Genomic DNA, 12,666 nt, shown 5'->3' with positions numbered 1-12,666 from the left:
TTCGGCTCCCTTTACTATCTGAATAATTTCTTTTATTTGATCATACATTTCTTCAATTTCTTAGTCATCTGCAGAGCTAGTTGGCATATAAACTTGTACTACTGTTCTAGGTGTGGGCTTCGTATCCATCTTGGCCACAATAATGCGTTCACTATTCTGTTTGTAGTAGCTTACCCGCATTCCTATTTTCCTACTCATTATTAAACTTACTCCTGCATTACCCCTATTTGATTTTGTGTTTATAAACCCTGTATTCACCTGACCAAAAGTCTTGTTCCTCCTGCCACCGAACTTCACTAATTCCCACTATATCTAACTTTAACTTATCCATTTCCCTTTTTAAATTTTCTAACCTACCTGCCCGATTAAGGGATCTGACATTCCACACTCCGATCCGTAGAACGCCAGTTTTCTTTCTCCTGATAACGACATCCTCTTGAGTAGTCCCCGCCAGGAGATCCGAATGGGGGGACTATTTTACCTCCGGAATATTTTACCCAAGAGGACGTTATCATCATTTAATCATACAGTAAAGCTGCATGCCCTCGTAAAAAATTGCGGCCGTAGTCTCCCCTTGCTTTCAGCCGTTCGCAGTACCAGCACAGCAAGGCCGTTTTGGTTATTGTTACAAGGCCAGATCAGTCAATCATCCAGACTGTTGCCACTGCAACTACTGAAAAGGCTGCTGCCCCTCTTCAGGAACTACACGTTTGTCTGGCCTCTCAACAGATACCCCTCCGTTATGGTTGCACCTACGGTACGGCTATCTGTATCGCTGAGGCACGCAAGCATCCCCACCAATGGCGAGGTCCATGGTTCATGGGGGGAGGCAGCTGATAGGTATACCTGCTTAAAGGAAGTGTCTCTAACTAAGGGCTCACCTTCACAGGATGTAATGTTTCCAAGTAGAGAAGGAATTAGCGTATTTCATCAAAATATAAGTGGTATAAGAGATGAAGTTAGTGAACTGCTAATAGATGTTAACTCTGAAATTACTTGTATATCAGAGCACCACTTAAATAATTTGATAATTCAGAGGCTTCCTTCACCAGGCTACAGATTAGCTGGCTGTTTCTCAAGGAATTCCTTGCGAAGTTGCGAAGTGGGGGATTGGCTCTGTACACAAAAAAAAAAAAAAAAAAAAAAAAACCAGTAATTTGTTTGAATCCATAGACGTATTACGTCACTGCACTGAACAGATATTTGAAAGTTGTGCAGCATTAGTTTAATTTAGTAAAACTAAACTTATGATTGCTGTTGTTTATAGGTCCTCTAACTGTGATTTCAGAGCATTTTGGCTTAAGCTAGAGAGGGTTCTTGATTCACTTTGTAGGAAGTACCAGAAAGTAGTTCTATGTGTTGACTTCAATATTAATTTTGTACATTACTGTGCAAGAAAAAGGATATTGGTAGATCACCTAAATTCATATGATCTGATGCAAACTGTGTTTTTTTCCAACTAGAGTGCAGGGAACAGTAGCACAGTCATAGACAATATTTTTATTCACTCTTCATTACTAGAGGGGTATTATGTTAGTAAAAGGGTGAATGGCCTTTCAGACCATTATGCACAAATTTTATCACTAAAAGGTTTTTGTACTATAACCAATGTCGTATTTAATTACAAACTACATAGGAAAGTTAATCCAACAGCAATAGAGAGTTTTTCAAAACTTGTCAATGAACAAGAGTGGCAAGATGTTTATAGTGCTGATAATATAGATGATAAATACAATGCTTTCCATAACACATTTCTCATGCTTTTTGAGAGTTGCTTTCCATTAGAACGTTCTAAACGGGGTACTAGCAGTAATGGACAGCCCGGTTGCCTGAGTAGTTAGGAGTCACAATCCGGCTACAGTAGCCCATTACAAACAGTATTGTAAGGTGCTTCAAATGTTATTAGCAAGGCAACAAGTACGTGGTATGCAAATAGAATAGCTAATTCACAGGATAAAATTAAAGCCACATGGTCAGTTGTGATGGAAGTGTCTGGTCAGCAGCACAAGGTTGACAATATAAAGTCAGTTTGCAGTAATAATATTTCTGTTACTGATAAATCAGATGTATGTACAGTATTTAACAGCCATTTTCTGAGCATTGCTAGTGAATTAGATAAAAATTTAGTATCTACAGGAAATCATATAAATATCTTAGCAAATACCTTTCCGAGATTGACGTCTGAAATACTCCTGTGATACAGACAAGAGGGAGATTGAGACAATAATCAAATTACTGAAGACTAAGGGCTCTCATGGTTATGATGGAGTGTCTAGTAGAATATTAAAGTACTGTGCTGCACGTTTTAGCCCTGTATTTAGCCACATTTGTAGTTTTTTCCTTTAAGAATAGTCAGTTTGTAAGTAGGCTGTTTAGGTTCTTATACTGGTAACGCCGCCGCCACGTAGCGGTCTGTATGAAAATCAGTGGCTGTGCTGTGTGCAGTCTGTGGCTGGTTTGCATTGTTGTCTGCCATTGTAGTGTTGGGCAGCGGAAGCTGGATTTGAACAGCGCGTAGCGTTGCGCAGTTGGAGGCGAGCCGCCAGCAGTGGTAGATGTGAGGAGAGAAATGGCGAAGTTTTGAAATTTGTAAGACTGGATGTCATGAACTGAGATATATATTATGACTTTTGAACACTATGAAGGCAAATGCATTGTTTGTTCTCTCTCAAAATCTTTCATTTGCTAACTATGCCTGTCAGTAGTTAGAGCCTTCAGTAGTTTGAATCTTTTACTTAGCTGGCAGTAGTGGCGCTCGCTGTATTGCAGTAGTTCGAGTAACCAAGATTTTTGTGAGGTAAGAGATTTGTGAAACGTATAGGTTAATGTTAGCCAGGGCCATTTTTTTGTAGGGATTTTTGAAAAATTAGCGTAGCTTTTGTTTATTGCTATTATTGTAATTATAGAGAGAATTTCCTTTGTAGTTGTAGTCTTTCATTGTTGTACAGTAAAACAGTTGTGACACACATGTAGATTTGCAGCAAGTATTTCGCAGCTGCGCTTGCAATTAACGAGATATTATTTTCAGTGCTACGTTAATGTGTTTTCTTATTTTGCTCTTCAAATTGTGCTTTTCTGTGTTACAGTGTGAAATATTGTGATATTAATGGCGTGTGAAAAACTTAATACTAGGCTCCAAATTAACTGAGAAATGACAGTGAAGACGAAAGCAGTGTGTTAGCGCCACCGAGTAATGAATTAACTAATGTTCAAAGTAGTAATTTGGCAATTGTACATAGGGAAATGGAGCGGGCTGCAAATAGTGGTGTAAGCAGTGAAACAATTAGTGAACAGGGAAGCATTGTCGATCGATCGGTCGGCAACAGCTTGCCTCAGGATTCCGAAATGACAGGACACAATCTTGCAAACACTGTAGATTCAGGTTTTGCGCCCTCACCGTTTTCTCAAATAAATCGACACATTTTCTGCTTTTCAAAATGCGAATATTGCCGGTTCAAATGCACTGCCGAATAGCACTGAGGAACATGTTTCAGACACCAGTGCACTGTTATTACAGTTAATGCAACAAATGGGACAAAGGCTACAAAAGTTAGACACAACGCTTGAACAAAATCAGAAAAAATGGGACAAAATCTTCAAAAGTTAGACACAATGGAACAAAATCAGAGACAAACACAGAAAAAGCTTCAAAAATTAGACACAATGGAACAAAAGCTTCAAAAGTTAGACTCAGTGGAACATACACTTGAACAAACACATGTAGATTTAACTATTGAGTTACATAAAATCGAATCGAAATGTCAAAAAGTTTGTAATGACGTAAAAACACAAATTTGTATTTCCAACCTATTTTTTCGCGGCATGAATATATGTTACAGAATCACGAATTTGCCATAAAAGAACTGCAAACTATTGTTCATGAAAATCATGAGACCTTGCAAGCTAAGATTGACTCAGTTGCATCTACCGATTCGGTTACGCAACTTGCAAAAACTCAGGAAAACTTAAAGGACACAGTAGATACTCCGAAAATTAGTTCAGAAAGACACATGGAGTAAATTGGTTCATTATCAGAGAAAGTAGTTGAACTGTCGGATCAGCTAAATAATTTATCTACGAAGGTATACGATAATCTGAATGACACAAAACCGGTAGTCTTTAATGACGCAGAAGAGTGCGAACAAATTAGGAAATTCAAACAAAATCAGAATCAAATAAATACGCAACACCAAAGAGAAATCTGGGAAGTAAAAGATCAGCTGACGCAGCTAATACAAGAATTACGTATTTCAGAGGACACTCGCGCTCCAACACGGGAAGAGGGACTGAGAAATACGGAACAGCCACAAAATAATAACAGAGGGCACTTCGTAAACTATGAAAGAAATTGGCAAGGTACACCGAATTTTGAGATGGAACCGCCGAAACGACGTAACAATGACCGACATGCGACTGGCCGACATGATGATTTTGACTATAAGCTGTTCATTACTACACGTAAATTCGAAGCATTTAAGAATTCTGGCAACGACATTCATCCACAAGCCTGGCTTCATCAATTCTCTCATTGTTTTCCTCCCAACTGGTCATTAGAACACAGATTAGAATTTGTGTGGCTACTTAGAGAATGAACCAGCTGTAAGAATGCGATCGGTCATTCACGATTGCCACAGTGAAGGAGAATTTTACCATGCCTTCCTCTCAGCATATTGGTCTCAAGCCACACAAGACCGGGTAAAACATGGCATCATAATGATGAAACATTTCGAACAATCTGAATTTTCCAGTCTTGTGAAATATTTTGAAGACATGTTGCACAAGAATCAGTACTTGTCAAACCCATACAGCCCCTCAGAACTCATCCGCATTTGCTTAATCAAATTACCTCAACATTTACGGCATATTAATTTGGTAGGACGTTGCAAAGACGACATTGAAGCTTTTCAGGGACTCTTGTAAGAATTAAAAATTGACACTGACAATCGCGGAACGCGAAAACAGGAACAAAACAATTACAGATTACATCCGTTACAATTCCGTGACGACAGAAACAATAACTGGACACGACAAGTCTATTCTTACAACGCAAATCGTGACCAAAACAGACACCATCCATATGACAACCACTGGAGAGATCGCATTTCCGTAGTAATGACTATCACAGAGACAATCAGAGAAACAGACAATATGGAAACCAAAATAATTATTATCAAGGTAGACAGAATAACTTAAGACGCAACGGTCCAGCACGCAGTTACGATTCAGGGAGAAATTCTCCACCACGTGACCGAGAAAAAAGAAACTATGGAGTCTATCGACATGACGACAGACGATATGATCGTAACGACAGACCTGAATTGCAGCAGAACTGGCGGGATTCAAACAGAGCAGGGCCCTCTCGACAAGGTGAATTTGTAGAAGTTAGGTCTCCAAATCCAATAACGACGCGCGCCAACAAAGACACAATAGGCAATGACTCATACCGCTGGCAGCCACAAAACGTACGCATGAAACAGACGACGCAGCTGCCGTAGCTAGTAATTACGTAAAAATGGAAGATATTAGGGACATCTTACTCCAGGAACAGGACGTAAAACATAACAACATTGCATATCCTGTGATTCACATTACTGTAAATGACGTAAAATTTACGGCGGTACTTGACTCAGGCAGTCCCATTTCAGTAATTAGTGAAATAGCTTTTAGCAAATGCAGCAAATCGAAGGATTGCCCCACACTTCCGTTACGCTAGATTAAATTACAAGGTGCAGTCATTGGAAAAAGTGTAGATGTACGCCAACAAACCAACTTAGAATTCTTTTGTCAGAGCCACAGCTTCTCTATGAAGTTTCTTATTGTTCCATTATTGTCGACGGAAATTATACTGGGCGTAGACTTTTTGAATGAATACAAAGCAATCTTAAACTTTCACGATGCTGAAATAAGTTTAGAGAAAGAAGGTAAGACAATAGCTTTGAAATTTGAAGATTGGCTCTCAAACCATGACGAGGAAATTAATCGGCTTTACCTTCTGTTAGACAACACTTCGGAGTTTTCTACGGAACTACACTCCTGGAAATGGAAAAAAGAACACATTGACACCGGTGTGTCAGACCCACCATACTTGCTCCGGACACTGCGAGAGGGCTGTACAAGCAAAGATCACACGCACGGCACAGCGGACATACCAGGAACCGCGGTGTTGGCCGTCGAATGGCGCTAGCTGCGCAGCATTTGTGCACCGCCGCCGTCAGTGTCAGCCAGTTTGCCGTGGCATACGGAGCGCCATCACAGTCTTTAACACTGGTAGCATGCCGCGACAGCGTGGACGTGAACCGTATGTGCAGTTGACAGACTTTGAGCGAGGGCGTATAGTGGGCATGCGGGAGGCCGGGTGGACGTACCGCCGAATTGCTCAACACGTGGGGCGTGAGGTCTCCACAGTACATCGATGTTGTCGCCAGTGGTCGGCGGAAGGTGCACGTGCCCGTCGACCTGGGACCGGACCGCAGCGACGCACGGATGCACGCCAAGACCGTAGGATCCTACGCAGTGCCGTAGGGGACCGCACCGCCACTTCCCAGCAAATTAGGGACACTGTTGCTCCTGGGGTATCGGCGAGGACCATTCGCAACCGTCTCCATGAAGCTGGGCTACGGTCCCGGACACCGTTAGGCCGTCTTCCGCTCACGCCCCAACATCGTGCAGCCCGCCTCCAGTGGTGTCGCGACAGGCGTGAATGGAGGGACGAATGGAGACGTGTCGTCTTCAGCGATGAGAGTCGCTTGTGCCTTGGTGCCAATGATGGTCGTATGCGTGTTTGGCGCCACAATCAGGACTGCATACGACCGAGGCACACAGGGCCAACACCCGGCATCATGGTGTGCGGAGCGATCTCCTACACTGGCCGTACACCTCTGGTGATCGTCGAGGGGACACTGAATAGTGCACGGTACATCCAAACCGTCATCGAATCCATCGTTCTACCATTCCTAGACCGGCAAGGGAACTTGCTGTTCCAACAGGACAATGCACGTCCGCATGTATTCCGTGCCATCCAACGTGCTCTAGAAGGTGTAAGTCAACTACCCTGGCCAGCAAGATCTCCGGATCTGTCCCCCATTGAGCATGTTTGGGACTGGATGAAGCGTCGTCTCACGCGGTCTGCACGTCCAGCACGAACGCTGGTCCAACTGAGGCGCCAGGTGGAAATGGCATGGCAAGCCGTTCCACAGGACTACATCCAGAATCTCTACGATCGTCTCCATGGGAGAATAGCAGCCTGCATTGCTGCGAAAGGTGGATATACACTGTACTAGTGCCGACATTGTGCATGCTCTGTTGCCTGTGTCTATGTGCCTGTGGTTCTGTCAGTGTGATCATGTGATGTATCTGACCCCAGGAATGTGTCAATAAAGTTTCCCCTTCCTGGGACAATGAATTCATGGCGTTCTTATTTCAATTTCCAGGAGTGTAGACACTAACAATCACTCTGCAAGTACTGACAAGGATGATATCGACGGCATATTTGAAACTAATGAGTTAATTCAGAATAAAATTCAAAAAATTGAGAATTGTAATGACACTGATAGCCAGGACCTTTGAGATTTTACAAGCACATTCCATAGTTTGTACTCACAAAACCGGAACAATCAAGGGATTTCAATACCAATTTCGTGTTCGTGAGCATACTAAATTTTGTGTTAGACCATACGTAATTCCAGCACATTATAGGGACCGTGTTAGAACAGAAATACAGTCTATGCTTGACGAGGGCATTATTGAGCCTGCATGCAGTAAGCTCATACATGTTGTTGAGAAGAAAAATGGATCGATCAGGCTTGTCTTAGATTCGAGACAAATCAATACTATCTTAATTCCTGAAACAGACAGGCCGCAGACGATGGAAGAACGTCTTCAAAATTTTAATGGTGTAAAAGTGTTGCCTTCCATTGATCTCAGATCCAGCTTTATCAGATCGAACTTCATCCAGAATGTAGAAAATACACAGCTTTTCTTTGTTTCAGCGTTTGTTATCAATTTCGGAAACTTCCTTTTGGTTTGAAAATTTCTTCGGCAGCGTTCATTCGCGGGCTAAATTCCATATTACCTGAGTTCTTAAAACGTCACATCACGTTATATGTGGATGATATTCTAATAGCAGAAGCCTCATGGGAACAAAATAATCGCATCCTCAACAGTTTGTTACGTAATTTTGCAGAATCGGGAATTACAGTTAACTTGGAAAAGTCTGAATTCGGTAGGCCAAAGGTGAGGTTTTTGGGACATATTATTCCTTCTGAAGGCATTCAGCCGGATCCTGAAAAGTTAGAAGCAATAAGAGCCATTCCAGTTCCATCCACAAAAAGACAAGTCCCCAGTTTTCTAGGTATCGTCAATTTTTACCGTCGTTTTCTGAATATGCAAATTCTAGTTACACCAAAACTTTGTTCTCTCACTGGAAAAAATACTATTTGGAACTGGGACGAACAAACACAGTTGGAATTCAATTCTTTGAAAGAATCGCTACTTACTGCGCAAATACTAGCTCATCCAGATCTCTCTCAAGACTTTTGTCTTAGCACGGATTCTTCTAAAGTCGGTCTTGGTGCCCATTTATTTCAAGAAGCCATAGAATATGACATTACTGTTCAGAAAACCATTGCTTTTGCTAGCCGAGTGCTAACAAAATCTGAAAAAAAAAATTCCGTTACTGAATTAGATGCTGTAGCTATCGTTTGGGCATTTAACAAATTCCGTTTGTTTCTTTCTGGTAAGCACGTAAAAGTATACAGTGATAATCGTGCATTACAATTTCTCATGTCTTCAAAATTAAATCATGACAGGTTAAAACGTTGGGCATTGTTTCTGCAAGAATTCCGCTTCACAATAGTCTACATTACCGGAAAAGAGAACATTGTTGCGGACGCACTGTCACGCGAACCGGCTGGGCTTGAGAAAAGTAACACAGAAGGCAACCTCGAGAAAAATTTCAGTGTTCTTTACATTCAGAAAGTCACCTTTGAAAACATCATCACCACATCTTTAAAGGACATTGCTCATGAACAAGATAAAAATCCGATTTGGAAAGACATCAAAAGTAAATGGCATGAAGAGCCGCACACTCAGATTCGGCATTATTATCTGGTTAGAAACAACATACTGTTCAAACGCTGCACTGTTGATGACAAGCTATGGGTACTTTGCATTCCAGAAGATTTTGTTAATAAGCTCATTTGGTACATTCATTTCAACTACGCACATTTTGGTCCACGAAAATGTTATCGTACTCTTCGAGCGACTAGTTATTTTAACGATATGGAAAAGAGAATTCGAAGAGTCTTGTCTATTTGTAAACTTTGTCAAAATGCGAAACCATCTACTATCTCACATCGTGCTCCGTTGTTTCCTATCATTCCTTCTAAATTAAAAGAATTTGCTGCTGTTGATCTCTTGGGACCCTTGTCAGAACATCGAATGGATTTACGTGCGTTCTAGTCGCTGTTGAACTTAGTTCAAAATTTGCTTCTTTTACTCCGTTACGTAAAGCCACTGGACGGTCTGTATCCACCGCCTTTGTTAAAAATTTCTTACGTGAAGTTGGACATGTCAGTAAAGTCATTTCAGATAACGGACCGCAATTCAGATCTGCTATTTGGTCACGCATGCTTCGGAATCATAAAAACAAATCTGTTTTTATTTCATTGTACTCACCACATTGAAACCTATCTGAACGGATTATGAAAGAAATGAATAAGCTTTGCAGACTTTATTGTCACAGAAAGCATCAGCATTGGGACAGATATTTACACTTATTTCAAAACGTGCTGAATGAAATGCCTCACATCTCCACTGCTTTACCACCTACTCTTGTATTAAAGAATGAAGAACCACCGAACAGAATCAGAGCTTGTACCTTTTCCGAATACACGTAAACTTTGACACAAAGACATAATTGATTTAGCTATTAAAAATATAAAATCTGCAGCAGACAAAAGGAGAAAACTACACGACAAAGCAAATGCAAAGAAATCATATATTAGTCAGAAAGTTCTCATTAAAGCACATTCATTGTCACATAAGAAGAAACACTTGAATCTCAAATTCTTTCTAGTTTACAATGGACCTTACAGAATCCGACGAATACCACATGATAATTGCGTTGAAGTTGAAACTCTGCGTACTAGGAAGAGTAAAGATTTACACAACATTTCACATGTAAAACCGTTTATTGAAAGATAATCTGCTTTTTAACTTTGTCTTTGGCATAAAACTTTTCACTTAACATTTCTAGTATGCTTTGTCAGACTTAAGAAATTGGTGACATGCAACAATGTTTGTAGTTAAATATACAGTCTAGAACATAGGGAACATTTTTAAACAGAAATTACGAATGCATTGTTATAGTGAACAGACGACACAGTGTTGTATTTGTACGTTCTTGCTTGTTAGTTGCACGATTACGTAACGACTATCAGGCTTACATACTTAGGACATATACTGGTACTGCTAATGAGATTTTAATGCAACATTTTGGTTTACTTGAAGATACATTCTGGATTTAAAGTACTTTCTGTGAGATACCAGATGACACAGTGGTTAGTTTATGTGACAACTACACGATTTTATCACGACGCTACTAATGAGTGACAATTTACAATGTTGCTTTTGCGGTGTATCTGTTTTATATCTGCACAGTTTTTCTGAGTTATTCTGGAAAGTAAAACATGTTTTAGTAGTAACTTCTGTGGTATAGCTACAATGAGACAGCCTTTTCCGTAGCACAACAATACGTTACAGCACAGTGCTTCCTTCATCACGGCAATAAGCGTAATAACTAAGATATCTATACGCAAAGCAATTCACTTCGTTTTTACGAGGTAAGTACTTTGACTTCAGCAGAACTTTGCTTACAGAGGACGATAACTACGATACTTCCACACAATTATCTTCCAACAAGACGCACATTTAGCGCTACAGGACATGTATTTGAATGATTAATTTTGTTCTTGAACCGTTTATTTTTCAAGATTTTTGAATTACAAATGTTTTCCGTGATAAATTTCATTCCATTACTGTAATCTGTAACATCTGAGGGTATAATTACATTAATCCTCAGCGGGGTACACGCTTACTTTGTGTACCATGTGTGTGGCAAGCACAAGGAGCCCTAGCTAATATGGTATTTGCTTATACAACTTTACACATGGGTACCATATTTCTCTAACACAAAATACACAGCTACCTGATTATTTAACAGAGAAACAAACATTTTTTTTACTACATCAGTGACAGTTGGATAACTTCACACTTATGAAATTGTATTTAGTCTGTACTTTGTGAACTCTACATATTTTTTCAGAACTATTGTGATACTATGATAGCTTTGAATGATGTATTTGGTATGGGATCATGATTTTAAAGTACGTTTGAGGTAGATGACACTTTTGAAATGAGCAGAGCATTTTAGGTAGGTTTTAAAATATTCTGAAAGCTACGACGATTTTGAGATGTGATTGATCTGTTATGTTATTATTACGACGACGATGTGTATTATACTGTTGCGGTATGTTTATGATCAATATGCTGATGCTATATGAGTTATTTGATTATGATACATATCTGTTATGATGAAATATTGAAGTGTCGACGAATAAGGTAAGGAATAATGAGTAGTGATTAGGGACTCTGGTTTGTGAAAAAGGTTGTTCGAAACCAAGGATCGTACTTTAAGAGCTATGAAATGTATGTAAATGCGTGAATGTTACCCAATGCCAAGGAAAATTGTTTGGAAACTTATATCAATAGGATTTTGTTTCTACATATTTGTAACGCAAATTCTTGACCTGTGGAATATTTTTTATGAGACTGTCACTGTAGTGGAAACTGCTGTCGTAACTATTTCGGTAAGAAATTAAGTGACCACCTTCACGTAATGCGTTGGGCACCCAGCTGCACGACAGACGCCTAGAAAAAAGCCATTAGTGTGTGCCTTTCAGAGACACAGGTGGAGAAGAAAAAAGAGGCCATTATCCTCGCTATTGACATTCCTTTGTAGAAAGCATCGTAAATACGACACCCTCAAACTTGAAAACATGATTACACTGTAGAGTTCTTAATTTATGATATTAACTGAAATGAAATGATGAAAAACATATCATGTCTATTGTCTTGCTAGTTGGAAGATTGTTTACTGCATTATGAAATGCCTTATGGCTAGCTAATGACGTTTCACGCCTTGCTTTGCCTGTTTCGTTTAATATCTACTTTCTAGCTGCACTGCAGCATTGGTTAAAATAAAACATAATAGAGGTACTAATATAGTTATTTTATACCTACAGATCCAGAAAAAAAAGTATGATCTACTTCCAAGAAAACGAGGGAACATAAATAGACATTTCCCTTCACAGGAACTGCATAAATAAGTTTTTTTACAATTTGGTAACTTGTCTGCTAGAGTAAGTTCTCGTGATGCATCACCCTAGTGTTAAGATGTGACTTAGGTATTAGACATGGCCATTTTTACTGTAATATTTTTTCTGCTTGAGCTCCGTCATGTTTAGGTATAAGTTATTTCATTTGCTGCTGCTGTTTGCCATTCATAGTGCTACTAAATTTCACTTTGTATTACTCTGTTAAGCCAGTTTTACTACAGATTTATTTTTCTTGTTGCTGCACATTGGCTCATATTAGTTGTAATATGAC

This window comes from Schistocerca gregaria, chromosome 3, assembly GCF_023897955.1.
Source record: "Schistocerca gregaria isolate iqSchGreg1 chromosome 3, iqSchGreg1.2, whole genome shotgun sequence".
Lineage (NCBI taxonomy): Eukaryota > Metazoa > Arthropoda > Insecta > Orthoptera > Acrididae > Schistocerca > Schistocerca gregaria.
Note: the sequence above shows the minus strand (reverse complement) of the source record.